Below are 23,938 nucleotides of genomic sequence, written 5' to 3' on the forward strand. Positions count from 1 at the left end.
CCCCTATTGTTCGCACTTGCGATTGAACCATTAGCGGCCGAGGCCCGGACGGGAAGACATTTCAAGGGTATAGGTAGCAGAGTCGGGCAGAAGTTTATATCGTTATATGCCGACGACTTGCTGTTATTTCTTGAAAACGATACAACAGCGCTGGAAGGAGCAGAGAGATTGCTAGGGCAATTTGGTGTAATATCGGGCCTAAAGGTCAACTGGGTAAAAACATGCGTATTTCCGCTACAGAAGGACACTGATTGTCCTGACCACCAGCCCACACTAAACTGGGAACCGACTTGTCTTAAATATTTATGAGTATATATATATCACACGGCTGCGGACATGTTGGAGATTAACGTTGGTCGATGCATGCGAGCGCTGAAGGGCAACATGGCCTTTTGGGCTATGCTCCCGCTCTCTGTAGCTGGCCGCATATCCTTGTTAAAAATGGTTGCTCTACCGCGATTGTTATACTACTTTCCAACACTACCGTTCTGGATCCCCAGTTCCTTTTTCCGCCAACTTAAATCCCAGCTGACTTCGTTCCTGTGGGGGGCGGGCAGGTGCAGAGTAGCGGTACCAGACTTTGAACTTTATTATCTGGCCGCCCAACTGCAGACATTCACGCAGGAGGTGGCGCAAGTGTATCGAGGCCCGGAAGATGAGGAGATTAGAGGTACGCCAAGACATGTCTTGGCCTACATAGCCTTACAGCAGAAGATCGCTACCCGAGACCTGACACTTGAACAGCGGACGTTCCGGCTTTGCTGGAACCGCTCCCAACGGCGGGCAGGGATAAGGCATCCGTATGCCCCGGAAATTCCCCTGGGCATGCTGACGGCGCTACCCCACGGGGGCGATTGGTCGCAGCTACAGCAATGGGAAGAAGCGGGTGTACAGGTTGTAGGAGACCTCTATGAGAACGGGGCACTCCTCCCATATCAGGACCTTCTAGAACGCTTTGACCTACCACGAGGAGGAATCCTCCTGCACTCGGCTGTGGTCAGAGCGATGCAGGCGCATTGGGGTGGGGGCCTAGCGGAGCCCGAGACGTCCATGGTTTGTCAGTATGCTATGATGGCGGCTAGGACGATTAAGGCAGTGACGTGCCTGTACTCAAGAATGCTCCGTGAACACCGGTTGCCCCTCACTGCGCTGAAGACCAAATTGGAAACTGACCTGGGAAAAGATATTCCTGACACGACTTGGGCCTGGCTTGTGCGCCGAGCCCGTAATAGTACGAGAAACGCGAGATTTCAGCTTATCCATTACTACGTGCTACACAGGGCCTACATGACCCCAGGCAGAATTAAGAAATATTTTGGGGTGGCTGAGTCGGCGTGCCCTCGCTGTACAATGGACGGAGCGGAGCTGGAACATATGCTATGGTCTTGTCCGGCCCTCCGGGAGTACTGGAATGCCATAGGAGAGACTCTGAATGAAGTAACGGAAAGAGCCATTGACTTCGACTCGGCGGTATGCCTACTGCATTGGTTCCCTCACACGCCCAAAAATAAAACCTCCAGTAAGTTTGTGGACATGGGACTGATGATAGCCAAAAGGGAAATAACGAGACAGTGGAAGGCGAGAACAGGCCCAACGCACAGGAGATGGTACAACGAATTCCTCAAATGGGCAGCTTGAGACAGCACGCAGAGATACCAATTAGCGCGTAGAAACCCTGACCCTAGAGCGTTGGAGATGGCGACAGCCTGGGAGGCGTTAGTACAGGCCCTTAGGGACAGCATACCAACGGAAGAGGAGGAGACCCTCAGCGCAGACGGCAACAGCACCCAAGAGTTACCGAGAGTAGCACACACTTAGACATTGACAGATGTATATGAAAGGTAGAGCATGTACTTGTGCAGGTGACATGCTCTGGTAGTGAATTACAGCCATTTTCGTTTTTCACAGCTGCAAGGCTATCTCGCTCCATAGGCTATCATGGGGAATGCTGGCTACAGCGGCTACGAGCATATCTTCCCATAGGAGCAAGATAGGACATAAAAGTCTGGTATCCCTGAACTCAGGATTTAATAACACATCTTTTAGGAAAGGTGGCTTTTAACTCCTGTGTTTGAGAATAGCGCTGTTAGAAAGTTGCTGTTCTCGTGTCTGACCTTTCTGTGTGCCTTGGCCTGCTTGTGGATTGACTGTCTGGTTTGAGAGTGACAGGGGCTGGGGATTCCCCAGGAGGTGGGCTGAGTCAGCCCTAGGCTGAATGACTGCATTTGCAACTTGAGTGGTGGGAGGAGATAGCACCTGGGCTTTAAGAGGGCTGTGCCTGCCTTCCACAATGCTGGCTCCACCTCCTGCTGGGCAGCTGACGACCCTGTCCGTCACTCTGAAAGGAAAGGAAAAGCCAGAAAAACAAAGGGCCATATTATCAAGCCCCTTCCTCATTATAGACAGGGGAGCCCGAATAACCCAAAGGCATCTGGGAATAAAGCAAAATATCAAATGAATAACTCTGAAAGAAGTTATCAAAGCTATTTATTTTTTGTTGTTAAGCTTATTCTTTTTTCTCTTATTTTTTTAAAACACTTATTTTTGAACACACATATATATACACACAACTGTACACAATTACACACAGTCTATACAATACAACCAAAGGTAATTATTTTTAAAAAGAACGAATTTGCTGGTCCAAAAAGCCCACAAATATTTCAATAGAAGGACGTTGACTTATAATTATGTCACAACATTACCTATATGGGGTCACCAACAATAAGTATGAAGGAGCTACAAAGGGTCCAATCCTTTCTCCCTCCAAATTATACCATGCTCCTTATTTTTAATGTTATGTACTGTATCACGATTGTCTTATGTTGATGCCTTTATGCATGCAGTCAACGCGTTTCAGCCTTTCTTTTAATTCAGGCCTCTTCAGGACTTTGGGGCAATTCAACCAATTAAATCCTAGGGATTAAAATATATATTGGCTTTATTGTACTATCATAATTAGTTCTGTTAACATATGAGCACACAGAACTAAAATAGGAGACTCAGAGTATTAAGTAAGATTCAATAGAATCTAATTTCCTCGAGGTATACGGCAGCATGTTACAAATTAAATCTAACACCCAAAGTGACACGAGTCCATTACGAAAAAATCACAGCTTCACAGCTCCCAGGAACCTATGCTGTGCAACGCATATCAAACCTGGACCTCGCATCGCCTCTGCTACGCAGCACATGTTCCGCACAGGACCTCACAACGCTCCTCAACCATGATTTAAGGTACTATTTTTCAGCAGGCCTAACTGGGTCCCTGTAGCTGATCCATGCTCCATCATGGCCAGCCTGTACTTTTGAATTTGACCTGGTCTGGCACAATCAAATATCCACTTTTGTTGCTTTACGCTTTTTGGCGATATTTTCACTTAAGTCTTTAAACCTAATGGCAGGCAGGCATTACAGTACATCATATAGGCTGAGGGAAGCTCATCTGGGTTCTTTTTTCTTTCAGTGCTTAGATGGGGCAGGATAAAATAGCTATTGGCACTTGGAATATCTGTGGCCTCAACGATGCTAAAAAGCGGGCTCTTTTTCTTAAAATTGTTAATTTCATGCGTGTAGATATACTCTGTATAAAGGAGACACATGTTCCATGGGGGAAGCAGGAATGTTTAAAGCTTCCTGGGTTTGAGATATTAGACTGTTCTAAACAGACATCTATGATTATAGGGGTCGCTATATATGCAAAGAATGGTCTGGGTATATGCAAAAGGGCATTGGCCGATAGAATGGGTAGGTGGGCTATAGTGGAATTGTGCATTGGTGGTAAATTGTTAACAGTCTGCAACGTGTATGGATCGAATTTAGATGATCCTGATGTGTTTAAATACCTAGATATTGAACTGGCAGCATGGCCTAGTCCACTACTCATGTGTGGAGACATGAACATTAATATGCCAAGTGATGTTGATTTCACGAGTGCTCGTAATTATGTGGGGAGGAAATCAAAGGTTTTTAGAGCCCTTCAGGCTCTTCTTCAGGAGCTTGGTCTTACAGATTTATGGTATCTTCATAAGAGAACAGAAGATGGTTCTACGTTTTACTCCATACCTCATAAGAAAAATGTTATGCTAGATTTAGTTTTTTTTTTTAAACAGGTGGCAGCTGTTAGCACTATTTTTTGCTTACCACGACTTCTCTCAGACCATAATCCATTGATCGCCGAATGTCCTTGGCCACGAGTTAGTAAACCACCTAGAGATTGGACGTTTGATAAGAAACTCTTATTTGATGAGGAGTATCGCTCACATATTAAAACATGGGTTGTCCAATTTCTGAATATTAACAGAGGATCTGCTACAGATCAAGTGGTCTGGGACACAATGAAAGCTGGACTACGGGGTGAGACTAAAAGTTTCTCTTCCTATAGGTGGAAATTAGAACAGGAACGGATGCGTAATTGCATTAAAGCACTTCGGGAGGCAGAAATTGCATTGACTTTAAATATCAAGGATGGGAATGATACAGCCCCCTGTTTACAAAAGGTGGCGATTCTCAGGGCTGGGCTGTTGGAGCCTCTTGGACAGGATCTTGTGTTAAAGTTTTTACAATATCGTACAGAAATATTTGAGTTTGGGGAGAATTCGGGCAGGGTCCTAGCTAAGAGACTCCGTCAGCGAGTCAGGTGGTGAAAATTCAAGATGAATACGGAATAATATACGAAACACAGGAAAAGGTCAATGAAGTCTTCTTGAAATTTTACTCCTGTTTATACAGTGAGGATACCCCTTGGCTTAATTCTGAGAGAGCTGCGGAAGCCTTCCTAGCAGATCTTGAGACTGCCGTTATTTCTCCTGAACAGGCTGAGCACTTGGCCACCCCCATTCAATGGGAGGAGGTCGAGACTGCAGTAAAATCTTTGGCTAATGGCAAGGCTTGTGGACCAGATGCAGTTCCACTGGAATTTTATAAGGTGTTCCTACCTGAAATCGGCCAGGTCTTCCTGGAGGTGTTAAGAGCAGCCCAGAGGGGTATAATACCGGAATCATGGCAAAATACAACCATAGTCTTGTTAAAAAAAAAGATAAACCTGAGTTGCTACCATCATCATTTCAGCCTATTTCTCTAATTAATAGTGACTCTAAAATATACACAAAAATAATGGCTGGTCGACTTGTACAGGTGATTACCCCTTTGGTCTCTGTGTTCCAGCATGGATTTATACCTGGCCGGGATACTGCTGACCATGTTAGACGTTCCATCGCATTACTAGACTGGGCTCATGTCACAAACTCACCCCTCGGGTTGATCCTGTTGGACGCCGAGAAGGCGTTCGACAGGGTCTCCTGGGGGTTTATGTGGGCTGTCCTGAAGTGGAAGAGATTTCCAAAAGAATTCATACAGACGATCTCTGCGATGTATATTTCCCCAAGAGCACAACTTTGTATCTCTGGCCAGCAGACTAGCTCTTTTTCTATCACTAGGGGCACATGACAGGCGTGTCCCTGCTCTCCCATGTTGTTTGCCCTGTATATTGACCCCTTTCTTTCTAAGATTATGGCCAATCAGCGTATAAAACCAATAAGAGTCAGTAATATGTCTTATAATCTGCTAGCGTCTGCAGATGATATAGTTGTCATAACATCTGAAGTCTCGTCTGCTTTTAGTGAACTTAAGCAATTGGCAGGGCATTTTTGGGGCAGTGTCGGGCTACAAGCTCAATGTCTCAAAGACACAGGTGGTTCAGACACCTGGTATGGCCATTTCAGAGGCCCCAGTGGTTCCTGATGCCATGTATCTAGGGGTGGGCATAACTTCTGTAGTGGAAACTATACCTGATTTAAATATCTTACCGGTTATAGATGATGCCAATAAAAAACTGGAAAGACTAGATAGCCTGCATCTATCCTTTTATGGACGATGCAGTGTTGTTAAAATGTTAATTCTTCCTAAGTTTTTATATTTGTTCAGGACCATTCTTCTTTTGTTTTCTCAAACAAGTTTGGTAAAGGCAGATAGAGTTTGCTACAGATTTTTGTGGGGGTATAGGCGCTCACACAGAGCAGCCAAGTGGATGTGTCTTCCCAGAGATCGAGGGGGCTGGGCGGTTCCAAATCTTGCTATGTATTATTGGGCTGCAATGCTGCAAGCAATGGGCGTGTTGTTATGTGGTGACAAAGTGAGTATACCAATATGTAACACTCCCACTATTTATGAGATTGGGTTGGGCTCCGCTGCAAAACTTATTTTACTTAAAGTCCTTGAACCCAGCTACCATAAGAGAACCCGTTTTAAGGTCCTGATTGCTGCATATACTATCTGGCGAATGATTAGGAAGAAATTGACTATTCCAAATATGAACTTATTTACGCCTTTTAAAGCTACTCGAATGTTTCCCAGCATCTTTCAGGATCATGTTATGTACAGATGGCAAAGCAAAGGTGTCTTTGGGTTGGGTGATATGGCCGAGGATTGTGTTGTCCTATCATAAAGCGAAATAAGGGATAAATTTCAGTTATCTCCACGTGACTTCTTTAAGTATTTACAGATTCAAAGCTTTATCCAAAAATACTTGAAGAAAATTCCTTGCATCTTGGAGAAAGTGCCTGTCATTGAATTGATTAAAAAGAGAAGTAGAATAGGCATTTTGTATCAATATATTCGCTCAACACTTCCGGATGATTTGACTGCTCAAAATGCCAAGTGGGAAGTAAAATTAGGTAGGACTGGTATTGACTTAACCTCGGTGATAGAACTTGCTAGTCAGGTTATAGTATCTGGCTCGCTTAAAACTCAAAGGTACATGTCAATGTTGTATTTATACTATACGCCTGCTAAGATTGCAAAATGGGGGGCCACAAAGGGAAATACATGCGCACGATGCGGGCTGCTGGCAGGCGATGCAACACATATGTTTTATTCCTGTTTATCCCTCCGTGGCTTTCTAGATGATATTGCGCACTTTATTAATGTCACACTTAAGATCCGATGTACAATGACTCCGGCACTTGTGATATTTGGGGTCGAGGCCGGTAATATACTATCCGGTGGTAACACCTTTAATGAATCGCCCCTTATATTTATTGCTATGTCGCAGGTTCGCCTATGCATTACTTCTCAGTGGCTCTCTTCGGAAGCCCCTACATTTGTACAGTGGCGTGCAAGATTATTAGCTATACATCGTTTAGAATTTTCTGCATTTTCTTGTAAAGGGGGGAGACGGCGGCAACTCGCGACTCGAATTTGGGCGCCTGTGGCAGAATGGATTGGATAAAAGAATAGCGTTGTTCAGGCTGCATTCCCATACTAGTATTTTCTTCATTTGCTTCTGATGTGTTTTCCCCAGTCTTAATTGTTAGGAATGTATTTGTGTTATTATTTGCCTAATCTGCCAATCTATTGTTTATTTCATTTTGTATGAATTTTGTATGAACAATCAATTCTGCTGTTTAAATTGTAATTTGGAACTGTTTAAATGTCTGGTCTCAATAAAATAAAATAAAAAAAATAAAAAAGGGATAGCGTGCTATTAGCAACGCTTATCTCAGAAGTGATAAAAATCCTTGCGCTAACTGCCAAATGAGAGATTATCGCTGAAAAACTAACGATAATCTCTCGAAGTTTGGCGTTAGCTTGATGATAGGGGCTCACAAACTTAGCCATGATATCCACCTTCCATAGGATATCATAGCTAAGTCAGGAAAATACCAGGTGTAAAAAAAGCAGCGCTAACCGCGGCTAGCGCTGCTTTTTTATCACTAACAGGGTTAGCGATATCCTTGAAAATAGGAGAAATGTTGCTTTACCCCTTCGATGCTCATGACGGAACGGTTCCGTCATGAGCATCGGTTGAGCTGTGCTCATGACGGAACCGTTCCGTCATGATCACGCCCGTTTCCATTAGGGGTCAGCACCCGGCGGTAAATCGTACCGCACCGAAGTGGTTAACAACATTTCTCCTATTATTTTTCTCTGGAACGCCCCCTTTGCATCTCATTAGAGATGCAAGGGGAAGCGTAGAAAAAAAAGGGTGCTAACATGCGAATTTGCATGTTAGCACCCTGTTGCTGATAGGGAGAACATTTTATCTCTGCTTTCTTAGCTTTTAAAGCCAAAAACGCAAAAATAAATCCCTTGATAATATGCCCCAAAGTGCTCAAGGAACATCCAGAACTGGTTCGGACCGGGTTCAGAGCCCTCCTGCACAAAGGGAACATAGACTTTTAGGGGTATAAGTACAGGACCCCTGACAACAGAAAATTAGATCATCCTGGAATCAAGAAGGAACCTCTGCCAAGGAGAAAGCTGAATCTGAAGAAGGAAGATTGTCCTGCTGTTGCTCTGCTGGACTGACCTGCTGTCGCTTTTCTGCCAAGGAGAGAGGAAGGACTTTGCTGTGGTGCTGTGTACCCTGTCTTGAAGGAATCTCCAAGGGCCTGAGAAGAGCTGGCTCCCTGTTTTCGAAGTCCCAGGAACAAAAGGACTTCACCCCCAGCTCCCAGAACTCTGCTGAGAGAGTTCTGTCCTTCCTAGAGTGCTTGGGCGAGTTGTGGTGCCTCTGAAAGTTGTACCTGTGCCGGGAAGCTGGAAACTAAGTTGAGAGACTTGTGCAACTGAAAAGTTATCGCATCGCTCGCTGCGGAGCTCATCACGTTGCTGCGAAGATCGTCGCAGAGCCATCGCATCGAGGAGCTGCGAAAGAGAGGATTACCGCTGGATCGCGCATCGTCGCCCCGGAGATAGTCGCAGCCCCTACAAGATCATCGCATCGTACCTTTGCGAGAACAAACTTCCTACGGAACCTACGCACCGGAATCCATACAAGTGGCCTTCCTCCCCATACAGACCGGATTCGTCGCAACACGCCCGCTGCTGCAGCAGGGTTGTCGCAAATGCCTCCCCAAGGTCTCAGGAGCAACGCATCGCTTGTTTTCCACCGCACCAGCTTCTGCTTTTGGAACTTTGTCGCACTTAAAGGTACTAAACATGGCGCAATTGTGAGAATTTTACATGCAACCTAAAGAAGTCTTTTGCAACCATATTCTTGAACTGTGTATGTTGGTTTTTTGTCGTTTAGTTTAGATTAAAAACCTTTATTTTTCTAAACCGTTGTTGGGTCTGTCTGTGGTGTTTTCACTGTGTTACTGTGAGCGTTGGTACAAATACTTTACGCAGTGCCCTCTGATTATCCTTGACTGCTCGTGCCAAGCTACCTAGAGGGTGAGCAGGGGTTATCCCAGAGGGTTTCCTCCTTACCCTGACTAGAAACAAGGGTGCCTATTTGGACAGTGGTACCTACCTCTGCCAACTAGAGACCCCCAGTTCTAACATTGGTGGCAGCGGTGGGATTTTAACTTGTATTTGTACTAGACCCACAGTGATTGGTATATATCACTAGTGAGTGCAGACCACTACGCCACCACATACTACTGTTTTTTTGATTTTTGGTTCTATTTTTGAGTAACTCTTCAAAGCATCATGTCTGAGAATGGAAATACACCCAGTAAGGAGGCAGAAGTAGAATTGGAATTTGTCATTGAGGATTTGTAGTCCTACAAAGTTGATGAGCTTAGGAAATTCTGCCACGAGTTTGAGTGCCCCTTAAAGAGCAGCTACAGGATCGATGAGCTGCAGAGAATCTTGAAGGCCTATTTGGAGGCACAAGAGGGAAATGATGTAAATACAGGGAATGGTTTTCAAATCACAGATCTGCCTGTAAGCAGAGTAGGCTCAAGGCCTGGCAGCAACCATTCCAGTAGGGGTTTCACCCAAGAAGAGTTAGAGGAGAACCAAAGAGTGAAAGAATATGATTTGGAAGTCATGAAGATAAAAATGAAGCAATTGGAAATGGATAAAGAGAGAGAAAAGGCGGCGGAAGAGAACTAAAGTACACGCGCCTTGGAGGAAAAGAAATGGCTTCTGGCTCATGAGTTGAGCATGAGAGAACTGGATCTTAAAGCCAAAGAGGTGGATGCCAATTCAAATGGTGGCAGCGCACAGCCAGTGCAGGGGGGTAAAGTATATATTCCCAAAGATCTGGTACAGAATTACCATAGGAGTGAGGATATTTACGCCTGGTTTACTTCTTATGAGATTGTATTGAGAATGAATGGTGTGCCTGAACAGAATTGGGGGGCGGGCCTAAGGAAACATTTTGAGGCTTCTGGGAGGATGCTCTAGAGCCCTTAGAGATGGCAGGTGCCATGACCTACCCCAATAGGAAGGAGCCCTTATGTCTCAGGTATGGCCTTACTCCGGAGCAGTATAGACTGCAGTTTAGAAACTCTTAGAAGAGAGTCTGAGACTTGGATGGAGTGTGTGAATTTGTACTCACATGCACTGGAAGGTTGGATGAAGGGCAGTAAAGTAATTGATTTTAAGGGGTTATTGCATTTAATCAGTTGGGAGCACTTGTTTAGTCTTTGTGTTCCAGAGCTGCGCCAGCATCTTTTAGACAGCAAGCTGACAGACCCCATTGAGCTTGCTAAGGAGGAGGACCGCTGGACCAGTACCAGGGTCCACAGAGGAATTGTGGGTACCACAGCCAAAGGTGGGCAGAGTCCCCAGCAAAAGAGTGGGGGGGACAAGGGTAACCAAAAGGAGTTCTCGCAAGGGCCCCAAAATAGTTCCCAGGGAAAGGAATCCCAACCCCCCAGACATAGACAGCAATGGCCCTCTAGGGGCAGGCTGGACAATAGGGACATTAGAGATAACAGAGACAACAGGGCTCCGCCTACCTGCTATCACTGCAACGAGGTGGGGCACATGGCTCCTAAATGTCCCAAAAAGAATCCAGCACCCACTGGTGCTCCAGCCCCAGTGTTAGCAAGTGTTGCTTTGGGCGGGGATTTGATTTCCTGTGGGGAGGAGGGTTTAGCAGTTATGTCCCTTGTCTTTTTAGGAGACCAAGGCCCAGATGTAGGTAATCCGATTTTACCGATTCATAAATACCAAATTTTACCGAATCGGTATTTTAGAATTGCTAATTGGTATGTAGCTAAAAAATCGGTAAAAAATACAGATTCTGTAAAATTTGGTATCGGGCAATCGGAAAATACCGAATCGGTATTTACCGATTCTGTAATTACCGGATCGGTATTCCCCATGCATTCCTATGGGCCAAAAGGCCCATAGGAATGAATGGGAAATACCGAATCGGTAAATACCTATTCGGTAAATACCGAATCGGAAAGCAAACAAAAGTGAAACATAAGTAGGCAGCCAATCAGGTGCTACCACCCTCCCCCTCCCTACCAGGAAGTGGCTACACAGGCAGCTGCAACTAATTAGAAGCTTCTGGAAAGGCAGGTGGAGCTGATCTGAGTCCCTGAGCAGCAGAAAGGGTTTTGTGCACTTTTTAAAACAGCAAAATGTCAAGCACCCAAGAAAAAGAGCAGCCTGAGAGGAGGATGAAACTGAAATTCAGCAGCATGAAGTTGCAGGTCCTTGTTGAGGAGGTGGTGAAGGTGCACCACAAATTGTTTGGCAGGCAGTCCCTCACTGTGGCTGATTCAGCCAAAAGAAAAATCTGGCTGGCCATTTTGGACAAAGTAAATGCAGTTGGGGTGACCACCAGGGACACAGAGGACCTTAAAAAAGGATTTTATGACCTGAGGAACCAAACCAAAAAGAAATTGGCAGAACATCACAAGCAGGCATTAAAAACTGGCAGAGGCAAGAACCCAGCACCCCCCCCTAACTGACCTGGAGGAGATGGTGGCCTCAACCATTGAACCAGACAGCGTCTGCGGACTAGGAGAAGTAGACAGCTCAGCCAGAGCTGCAAGCAAAAAAGGTAAGACAAATGAACTGCATTCCCCCCAATACCATCATCCTTACCTGTACCCTTACTGGGCAAGTGAACCCAAGTCCAGTACTTCTAGCACTATACAGGGCCAATGCATGATGCGATATGTAGTCAGGAAATGTAAGGACATGTCATACAGCACACCAACCAAATAGTTAAGGAAATGACTGCATACAGAATATAGGCAATGTGATAAATATTTAATTGTAGTGACTGTGAGACAGTAGCGCTTAGCTAATGTACGCTCATATGTCCACAGGAGAAACGTCTCGCAGGCGTTCGCAGGAGACTGAAGGCACATCACCTGAGAGGGAGGAGAGTCAGGAGGCAGGTCCAACTACCCACAACGTACCACAGGACAAAGGTGCATCAAGTAGCCATCCTCCTGCCCAAGACTCAGAAATGGCTCAAGAGTTGCTGTCGTCCCCTTGCAGATCTCAATCCCCTTTCCTGCTGTCATCCCCAGAAATGCCAACATCACAGCATGATATGACACCTGCATCACAACCAGGCAGGAGGCATGTCGTGGCCCCACTCCCAGAATTGGAGTCAGTAGCAGCTGACATGGAGGGTGACGCACCACACAACTTGCCTGTAGATGTTAGCTCTGGTACAACGCACTCCAGTGCAGGGGTGGGCCATAGTGGTGCAAGACGCCGCAGAGTCCAAGAAAGGCCAGCAGATGCACCAGTTGAGGGTCCAAGTGTGATCCGTGGTCTGGAGGGGAGCATGGTGAGAATACAGAGGATGCAGGGAAGAGCCATCCAGGCATGCCAACGACAGATGAGGTCCCTGAACAATAACATTGGAGAAATAGGAAAGGGCATCATGGAGCTGGTACAAGTCAACAAAGAAATGGCAGCAGGGATGCGCAGAATTAACAACTCGGTGCAGCTGCTATGCACCAAACTAGACAATGATTTTGCTGCAAGGCACAAGGAAAGGCAGCGTGCTAATGGTCAAAGCAAAGCCATCAACCGCCTGGCAACTGCCACATCCCTGTTATGCAGGAGAAGCAGTAACATGCAGGAGGCCATGACCCAAAACACCAATGAGGTCACTAGGGGCATGGGCAGGATGAATAGTGCTCTTGAGGCGCTGTTGAATGCCCAAACTGCACACACAGCTGCTCTGGATGTGCCTGTAAGTGAGGAGAGCACAAGCAGTACCTGCATTTGAAGGGCCCTTGTCCCAGAAACTAGGAGGAGCAGGCGCCACGCTGAGGCCACAGGCCAGCAAGACAGTGAGCAGGGTGAGCAACCTCCAAGTGGTACTGGGAAGAGAGGAAGGAAATAACTTTCACAGTTCATGGTGAAGTGAACCAGGACTAACATCATTGCAGTTAAATACTTTTTGTTGCACATTTGTGCTTTAAAAACCTACGTCATTACAAAATTAAACTAGTTTTGGTGCATGCTCCACCTGTCTGTGTCTCCTTACTTACTTAAAAGAAGTTGCGTGTGACCTCTTCCCGTCTGTGTCTGCCATCAGTTGGTGTTGCAACTCCAGATGTGTGTGGTTCAGGCATGGCTTTCTTCATCATGGTCCTCATAATCTGAGATATCCACTTCTGTGCCCTTCTTGACCGCCAGGTTGTGCAGCATTGCACAGGCTGCAATCATCTTGCAGCAGGTGATTGGTGTGTACAGGCGGGCCCCTCCACTCTTGTGGAGGCAGCGAAACCTGCTCTTCCACATGCTTAAACATAAGATACCGCCGGGACTCCACCATAGCCGGTCCGTCTTAAACCACGTGAATACAGGTAAAACTATTGCAGTTTTGTAATAAGCGCAATAAGCTTTCTTCAGTTTAAATGCGTTGACCGTAATATAACGTTAGTTGCGCTCCCTTCTTCATTTTAGACAAAAGACGCCGTAAAGACGCTGGGAATTATCGCAGCAGGTCGCCTACACCGAGAGGCATAATAGGTAAACAATATAGTCATCTTAAATATGTAGGACGCATTCAGTGAAACCGTAATATATTATTTATAATAAATGTGAATTGCACGCTACTTTTCTTTTTTCAATAGATGTGTGACCACGTTTCCTGTAACTCCTATCGGACCCATATCTAGATGGCACCAAAAAATAACTAAAACCGAGGACATTTTTAAACGCGGTAAGGAAAAGATGTGGCTCACGCATGGGCGTATTAATGCGAACAGCAATTAGGTAACCAATTTGATTAGTGGTAATCTATGTTCTAGATAATAAGAAGTAAATGCGTGCAGCATGAAAATAAACCCAAATCAATATTACATGCCGCCCTACATTTAAACACTGGAATAAAAATGCTACAACAGTGTTAGCTTTACAGTATGCGTGCTGTATTAAGTAGACTATGTACAAGACTTGTCAACTTTGTGGTAGCAGGGGTGCTCCTTGTCCCTTAATTAAATAAAGGAAACTAAAAGCTAACCAATATGATTAGACAAATGCGAATAAGGTAACCAATTATACTAGCTGCAGTCTGTGTTGGAGACTAAAGAATTAAATGCCTGCTGCATGAAAATAAATTTAAATCAATACTGCTTGTCGCTTTATATTTAAGCACCAGAACAGAAAATGTCAAGACAGTGTCACCCTTATAGAATAGGCTTTGTATTAAGTAGACTAGTTACTAGACTTGCCTGTTATGCAGCATCAGATGTGCTCTTTGTCCTTTAATCAAACATAATGAAACAAAAGCCAACCTATATGATCAGACAAATGCAACCTCTCCAAATAGGGCAAGCATTACAACCTAGGCATTTATACCTGCCGCACTATAAAACTATCTGGGTTCACCACTAATGAACCTTATCTACTTACAGCGATCTAAATATTTTGGCTTGATTATCACACCCTCGTGCCTCCAGTCAAGCGGCCCATGGATGTTAGCGATTCTAGGTGATCATCAAATCTACATATAACGAAGTCTGAACACAAAGTCATTCTGAGCTTTTTTAAAAGTTGGGTAAGCATGCTCAATTAAATTGGTCATTAGTTACAATACTTAGCCCGATCATAGAATTAGCTAATAATGTTCTCATATTGCAGATTTATCTTTTATTGACATTTATACTAATCTTCACGGCATCTTGGCATCTACCCTGTCTGATCCTTGGTATCTACCCTGTTTGACCCTTAAATAGGTAAGCCCAATTGATGCATATCGGCATGAATGACTACTACAATAGGTTTGCATTAGGTCCTGAACAGATCTACCAATATTCCTTACACCCCGATAGTATGTTAGCAATGAACCTAGATATGACAATGTATATCATTATACTACATAGAAATTCATATTTTATGTGGTATACATGACACTAGGATATGATCATAGTACATTAGTCAAAGAGAGCCAACACAAATAATGTCTTCTAAAAACAGCTCATTGCGAGTCAAATAACCCATTTGACTACACTGAAATTCTCTTTTGTTTTTACTTTCTTGAATCTTGTTCTTTATCTTGTTTATGGAACTCTCTCTTCTTTTTTATCCCTTCTTTATCTTTTATGGTCAGGTTATCTATATGTATGCCATACTTATATAATGAGATGTATAGTATGCTGTTAGCAACTACCCAAATTGAATAAAGTAGGAGTTGAAGAACTGTTACTAGAATATATAAACACTATGTGTAAATGAGAGATATGTGATATATTTGACCATCATGTATGTATAATTAGAAATGAGTCTATGGCAACTATGTACAAGATAGACATCAATATATTTAGAAGCGGTATTATTAGTTTATGTTGATAACCAATATCTAGCACATGTCATTAAAGTTAGAATATTAACTGTTTTTGCACTGAAATACAAAATTGTAAAAATATCTTTTTATAAATATTTTTTACAGCACGATGGTACAGTCCTGAGGAAGGCACACATGAATGTCGAAACGCGTAGACAGGAAACCATCCAACAGTTTTTATAGTTATTAATTATTTGTATGAATGAAATTATGCATATGCTATAATGCTACAATCTTTTTATCATTTGTGTATAACTGTGTATCGATTTTACCAAATATCTTGTTTTTGTAAGAAGAATTAAAATTGTATTCCAATGTGTAAAAACAGTAGTGGATTATCATTTCTTTATGTGGCCTAAGCCACTCTTCATGTGCTAGTTGGTATTAGAAATTTGCCTGGGTATTTTACTCACATATGTTATTTGCCCTGACCCAGGAAGTTGATCCGTATCAGGGGGTCCTTGTTGTCTCGCATATTGGACCAGAGGGCATATGCACTGTCCCCTAATAGTAAGAAGAAAAAACAGTACTTACATGCACACACACACATCCACCTGAAATACGTATCAAGGGAGTTTCACACAGTGTCTCACCTAGCAAGTATCCTTCGCCGAATTCCCCCGCAGTCAGACGTGCGTAGATCCCACTGTTTTGGAAAATGTAGGAGTCGTGGGTACTCCCTGGGAATTTGGCTACTATGTCAGTGATCACGTACTTTGAATCACAGATCACCTGTACATTTATGGTGTGGGTGGATTTACGGTTCCGATAAATGTACTCTGTGGCAGCAGGTGGGCATATTGGTATGTGCGTACCATCAATACAGCCAATGATGTTGGATCCATACAGTTGCGCCACTGTATAGTCATATTTTCAGACTATTAGGCGTGCTTTTAATCTTGACACTAGAACAGTGCCCATTAAGCATATTTTCTGTTCTAGTAGTTATTTTTATATATTTCAGCTTCTTATCACTCACTTTCACTTATCACTGCACATCATCAGCACCACTTGAAATACACAGTGGCTAGTGGTTCACCACGGTTATCCATTTCTGCACCATAATTTGATGGGTTGGGCGAGATTTGGATCCACCATCCGTATCCCACATGATGATATTCCGCCACAATGGTGGGCTGATGGGAGTTTTTCAGCCTAGTGTAATTTCATGTTGTTGATCCTTGTTTGGTTTAAACTTCAGAACAACACACATTTTTGTGACCAGGCATCTCCTGTTAATTGTTTTTGTTGTAGGATGCACAGCACCTGCACATGGGGTGGGATAGCATGCGCCCTTGGGGTTGGATGGTCCAAAAGTGGGTAGAGGTCCCTGATAAGGTCCAGGATTGTTTGTGGGGCCAGCCTGTACCTCTGTAGGATCTCAGGCTCAGTTAGCTGGAATAGTGTGATCGTCTGCCTGTACACCTGCTCCTCCCTCCTCCAGGCCCTCTCTCCTTCTGCCTGGAGCCGTAGCCGCCTCGCAATGACAAAGAATCCCGCCATTCTGGTGAAAGTGGGGCATTTTGGGGCCTTTTTTATAGCCTGCACCTGGTTACCACCTGATTTCAATCCATGGTAAATACCGACTCTTAAATACCGAATTTCATGCAAATTCGATATTTAAAAGGGGACCTACATCTCGAAATTCATTTTTACCATTTCTTATTTACCGAATCAGTAAATTTACTGAATCGTAAACTTTACCGAACCGGAATCAGTGAAGTTTCCGATTCGGTAACTTTACCGATTCTGTAAATGTACCGATTCAGTAAATTTACCAATTCGGTAAAGTTTCCAAATCGGAAACTTTACTGATTCAGTATATTTACCGATTCAGCTACTTTTTGGTCCCCTACATCCCGAATGCCCAATACCGGTCGGTAACGGCCGAAATTACCGAATTTTGGCCGTTACCGACCGGTATTGGGCCACCTATATCTGGCTCCTAGAGATGGTCCAGGAAACCTTATTGCCCCTTAACACTAAGAAATATGGGCAGAAGATGACTGTCAATGGGAGGGAGATAGAGGCTCTGAGAGACACAGGAGCCAGCGTGACATCTGTGAGGTGTCAGTGGGTGACTGAAGAGCAGGTCATCCCTGATGTACTCCGCCCTGTAGTGGCAGCTGACAGCTCAGTGCGCCTCTGCAAATTGGCGCGTGTTCCCTTTGAGTGGGGGGGAGTCTCTGGTCTCCTGGAAGTTGTCAACGATGCCTTGCCTGTAGACTGTCTGCTAAGTAATGACCTGGAGAGTTCTCCATGGAAGCATGTAGAACACATAGCTCATTTGGAGATGTTGGGGTTGCCTGCGTGGTCTGTGTCACCACGCGTGCTATGGTAGCCAGTAGGGGTGATTCAGCAGAACTGGAGCCTGAAACAGTGGCCCAGAGACCTGCCAAGCGAGGAAGAGGCAGAGGGCAAGAGAAATCAGCCCCAGCCATTTCCACGGTCCAGGAGGGAGCAGAACCTGACTGGGATGCCCTGGAACCTACAGGGGAGCAAGTGGCCGAACTGGCCGACCTACCTGAGCTGACCCATTGGCAGCAAGAAGGTGGGCCCTCCAGGGAGGAATTCTGCAAGGAGCAGAAAGAGTGCCCTTCTATTGCTGGTATGCGGCAACAGGCCGTGGACCATGCAGCAGGCCTAGGGTCCAAAGATCACTACATCCACTGGGAAGATGATTTGTTATATAGCGAGCCTAAGTTTGCTGAGCCCGGTGCAGCCCATGTGCTAGTGGTAACCGCACACTTCAGGAACTTCCTAATGGGTCTGGCTCATGACGTGCCTCTCGCAGGACATCTGGGGAAAAACAAGACCTACCACAGGCTTGTCGCCCACTTCTACTGGCCCCAGATGAAGAAGCACGTTGGTTCCTTTTGCAGGTCTTGCCGAACATGTCAAGCCAGTGGCAAGACTGGAGTGAAGTGCAAGGCACCCCTCCAACCCTTTCCTGTGGTGAGTACCCCTTTCGAGCGTTGGTGGGCATCGACATCGTGGGGCCCCTGGACCCCAGGACAGCATTAGGCAACAGGTTCATCCTAGTCTTGGTGGACCATGCCACCCGGTACCCGGAAGCCATCCCTCTCAGGACAATCACAGCACCCATGGTGGGCCGTGCATTGATGGGGATCTTTTCCCGTGTGGGGTTCCAAAGAGAGGTGGTCTCCGACCGGGGTACCATCTTCATCTCTTGGATCATGAAGTCTCTGTGGGAGGAGTGTGGGGTAGCTTATAAGTTTACCACTCCTTACCACCCTCAAGGAAACAGGTTGGTTGAAAGGTGCAACTGCACCCTAAAAGGTATGATTATGGGCCTAGCGGAGCCCATGAGACGGAAGTGGGACATCTTTCTTCCATGCCTGTTGTTAGCCTACAGGAAAGTGCCTTAGAAGTCTTTAGGGTTCAGTCCCTTTGAACTCCTGTATGGTCAACCTGCTAGAGGACCTCTCACACTGGTGAAGGAGGGGTGGGAGAAATCCCGTGGTAAAACCCCACAGGATGTGTTCAGCTATGTGCTGGCCATCCGCAACCAGACACAACGCTTCAGGAAGCTCGCTCAGGAGAACCTGGAAGCTAGCCAGGAAGAAATGAAAAGATGGTACGACCAGAATGCCACTTTGTTCGAATTTCAACCTGGGCAGAAAGTGTGGGTGATGGCGCCAGTGGAGCTTTGTGCGCTCCAAGACAAGTGGACTGGGCCATATGAGGTGGTGGAACACAAGAGCGAAGTAACCTACTTGGTTAACTTGAAGACTCCCAGGCAGCCCCTGAGAGTCTTACATGTGAACCGCCTCAAACCACACTTTGAGAGGTCCGAAGTGACAATGCTCATGGCTACAGATGCAGGAGGGGAGGAGGATAGTGATCCTCTCTCTGACCTCCTGGCAGCTAAGGAGCAAGACGGGTCAGTGGATGGTGTGGTCCTCTCACCCACCCTGACCCCAGAACAGCAAAGGGACTGTCGCCAGGTGTGGGGTCAGTTTTCCTCTCTGTTCTCCCTGACCCCAGGTATCACCAATTAGTGCATCCATGATGTGGACACTGGAGATAGTCTGCCTGTGAAACAGAAATTTTACAGGGTAGCTGACAAGGTCAGGGCCAGCATCAAGGAAGAGGTTTCCAAGATGTTGGTGCTAGGGGTGATTGAGCCTTCCAGCAGCCCCTGGGCTAGTCCAGTGGTCTTGGTACCAAAAGCAGCTGCGCCCGGTGCGCCCGGTGCCACTCCAGAACTCAGGTTTTGTGTGGACTACCGTGGGCTCAATGGGGTCACGAAGAGTGACGCACACCCCATCCCCAGAGCTGATGAGCTTGTGGATTGGTTGGGAGCTGCCCACTACCTCAGTACATTTGATTTGACTTCTGGGTACTGGCAGATAGCCTTAACTGATGGGGCCAAAGATGGGTCTGCATTCTCAACGCCAGAGGGGCACTTCCAGTTCTGAGTCATGTCCTTTGGGTTGAAGAATGCCCCTGCCACCTTCCAGAGACTGGTTAACCAGGTACTGACCGGGCTGGAGGAATTCAGCGCTGCATACCTGGATGACATTGCTGGGTTCAGCTCCACGTGGGAGGAACACTTGCAACACCTCTGTGAAGTGTTGAAGGCTCTGCTAAAGGCAGGCCTCACTATCAAGGCCAACAAGTGCCAGATAGGGCAGGGATCTGTGGTGCATTTGGGACACCAGGTGGGGAGCGGCCAGGTGGTGCCCCTACAGGCAAAGATTGATACCATTCTGGCTTGGGAGACCCCCAAGACCCAGAAAGGGGTGAGAGCCTTCTTAGGGCTCCCCGGGTATTACAGAGGGTTTGTCAAGGGGTATGGTACCATTGTGCCCTCTTGACAGAGCAACCCAAGAAAGTGAATTGGACCGAAGCCTGCCAGACTGCTTTTGATGCCCTGAAGACTGCCATGTGCACAGCACCGGTGCTCTAGTCGCCCAACTTCTCCAGCGAGTTCATAGTGCAGACAGACGCTTCAGAGCATGGTGTGGGAGCAGTACTCTCACAGATCAATGACGAAAGCTGGGATCAGCCTGTGGCTTTCATTAGTAGGAGGTTATTCCCCAAGGAACAGAGGTGGAGTGCAATTGAAAAGGAAGCTTTTGCTGTGATCTGGGCTCTGAAGAAGCTGAGGCCCTACCTGTTTGGGACTCACTTCAGTGTTCAGACAGACCCCAGGCCCCTCAGATGGTTAATGCAGATGAGGGATGAGAACCCAAAACTGTTGAGGTGGTCCATCTCCCTACAGGGATTGGACTTTACGGTGGAACACCGCCCCTCACACAGAACACGCCAACGCTGATGGTCTGTCCAGATTTTTCCGCCTTAGTGAAGAGAACTCCCAAGAGGGTGGGTAGTTCTCCCCTCTTTCAGCTGGAGGGGACATGTGTTAGACCTGGCATCTTTGGCGTAGTTTCGGCTATCTTTTTGCCTCTACCTACTGTATTTTTGATGCTGTGCTGGATTTCGTTTTTGCTGGTTTAGATGCTTTGGACACTCTGCCACTACTAATCAGTGTCAGAGTGTAAGTGCTCCCTGTGTAAATTGTTATTATGATTGGATATACATGTTTGGCATATTTGTATCACCATGAAGTCCCTAGCAAAGTGCACTGGGTGTGCCAGGGCTGGTGATGACAAATGCTACTAGTGGGCCTGCAGCACTGATTGTGCCACCCACATGAGTAGCCCTAAAATGGTGGCTCAGGCCTACCACCGCAGTGCCTGTGTCTGTGAACTGCCATGTCCTCCTGTTCAGTGTCCCCACTGACCAGGCCTAACCCTTCGCTTTCTATGCACATTAGTCACCCCTATGGAAGGTCCAAGGTACCCCCTTGGTCAGGGCGCAGTGTATATGAAAGGTAGAGCATGTACTTGTGCAGGTGACATGCTCTGGTAGTGAATTACAGCCATTTTCGTTTTTCACAGCTGCAAGGCTATCTCGCTCCATAGGCTATCATGGGGGATGCTGGCTACAGCGGCTACCAGCATATCTTCCCACAAGAGGAAGATAGGACATAAAAGTCTGGTATCCCTGAACTCAGGATTTAATAACACATCTTTTAGGAAAGGTGGTTTTTAACTCCTGTGTTAGAGAATAGCACTTTTAGAAAGTTGCTGTTCTCGTGTCTGACCTTTCTGTGTGCCTTGGCCTGCTTGTGGATTGACTGTCTGGTTTGAGAGTGACAGGGGCTGGGGATTCCCCAGGAGTCTGGCTGAGTCAGCCCTAGGCTGAATGACTGCAATTGCAACTTGAGTGGTGGGAGGAGATAGCACCTGGGCTTGAAGAGGGCTGTACCTGCCTTCCACAATGCTGGTTCCACCTCCTGCTGGGCGGCTGACGACCCTGCCCCTCGCTATGAAAGGAAAGGAGAAGCCAGAAAAACAAAGGGGCATATTACCAAGCAATAGCGATAATTATCGCTATTGCTTGGTTAGAGACAAAAATTTACCGCAGCGCTGCGGCAATTTTTAACGCAAATAAACCTTGGTATTACCAAGGTTTAACGCAAATGCGGTAAAAATCGCCGCAAAGCATGAATATCGCTGAAAAGTCAGCGATATTCATGCATTAGCGAGCTAATGCTCTTAGCCATGTTATCCACCTCCCATTGGATAACATGGCTAAGAACTGCTCAGGGCAGGTGTTAGCTTTTGGAGATATTCCTGCTTAGCGCGAATATCTCCAAAAGTTGGTAATAGGAGATAGCGATGTTAGCAACTGATTTCAGTCTCTAACATCTTGGCACGCCCACTTTGCATCTCATTAGTGATAAATATCACTGACATGCAAAGTGGGGCCCAAGATGGTCGCTATCTCCTACTAGCTGTCGCTAAATGGTGTTAGCGGCAGCTAGGTAATAGGGAGATAATTTTATCTCCGCTTTCTTGGCTTTTAAAGCCAAAAAAGCGGAGATAAACCCCCTTGATAATATGCCCCAAAGTGCTCAAGGAACATCCAGAACTGGTTCGGACAGAGTTCAGAGCCCTCCTGCACAAAGGGAACAAAGACTTTTAGGGGTATAAGTACAGAACCCCTGACAACAGTAAATTAAATCATCCTGGAATCAAGAAGGAACCTCTGCCAAGGAGAAAGCTGAATCTGAAGAAGGAAGACTGTCTTGCTGTTGCTCTGCTGGACTGACCCGGTGTTGCTTTTCTGCCAAGGAGAGGGGAAGGATTTTGCTGTGGTGCTGTGTCCCCTGTCTTTAAGGAATCTCCAAGGGCCTGAGAAGAGCTGGCTCCTTTTTTGAAGGACCCAGGAACAAAAGGACTTCACCCCCAGCTTCCCAGAAATCTGCTGATAAAGTTCTGTCCTTCCTAGAGTGCTTGGGCCAGTTGTGGTGCCTCTGGAAGTTGTACCTGTGCCGGGAAGCTGGAAACTAAGTTGAGAGACTTGTGCAACTGAAAAGTTATCGCATCGCTCGCTGCGGAGCGCATCACGTCGCTGCAAACATCGTCGCAAAGCCATCGTATCGAGGAGCTGCGAAAGAGAGGATCACTGCTGGATCGCGCATCGTCGCCCCGGAGATCGTCGCAGCCCCTACGAGATCATCGCATCGTACCTTTGCGAGAACAAACTTCCTAGGGACCTACGCACCGGAATCCATACAAGTGGCCTTCCTCCCCATACAGACTGGATTCGTCGCAACACGCCTGCTGCTGCAGCGGGATTGTCGCAAACGCCTCCCCAAGGTCTCAGGAGCAACGCATCGCTTGTTTTCCACTGCACCAGCTTCTGCTTTTGGAACTTTGTCGCGCTTAAAGGTACTGTTGGCTAAACGTGGCGCAACTGTGAACTTTTCATGCAACTGTGGATTATTTTATTGCAACCTAAAGAAGTCTTTGGCAACCATATTCCTGAACTGTGTATGTTGGATTTTTGTTGTTTTGGGTCTTGTGTAGTTTAGATTAAATACCTTTATTTTTCTAAAACGTTGTGGAGTCCGTCTGTGGTGTTTTCACTGTGTTACTGTGAGTGTTGGTACAAATACTTTACGCAGTGCCTTCTGATTAGCTTTGACTGCTCGTGCCAAGCTACCTAGAGGGTGAGCAGGGTATGGGATCATTTTTGTTTTGTCTTTCCAATTTGTTACTGTTTGAAGTGTTGCACAAATTCTTTGCACATTCCCTCTAAGTTAAGACTGGCTGCTCTATGCCAAGCTACCAGAGGGCTGAGCACAGGTTAATTTAGGGTTTGCTTGTGACTTCACCCTGACCAGAATTGTGGTTCCTGCTTGAAAAGGGTTTCACCCCCCCTCAACCAGCAAACCAATTTCTTACAATGAACAACACTAGTATGCTAAAGTTTGTGGCCCTTGCCAAGTGTGCACATTACTCGAACTTCAAATGGCCTCATAATTATAATGGTATAGAAGAAACATGCTATACGTTCCTCTCATAAGAACATCTGGTACTGATGAAGTATATACAT

This window comes from Lissotriton vulgaris, chromosome 3_1, assembly GCF_964263255.1.
Source record: "Lissotriton vulgaris chromosome 3_1, aLisVul1.2, whole genome shotgun sequence".
NCBI lineage: Eukaryota > Metazoa > Chordata > Amphibia > Caudata > Salamandridae > Lissotriton > Lissotriton vulgaris.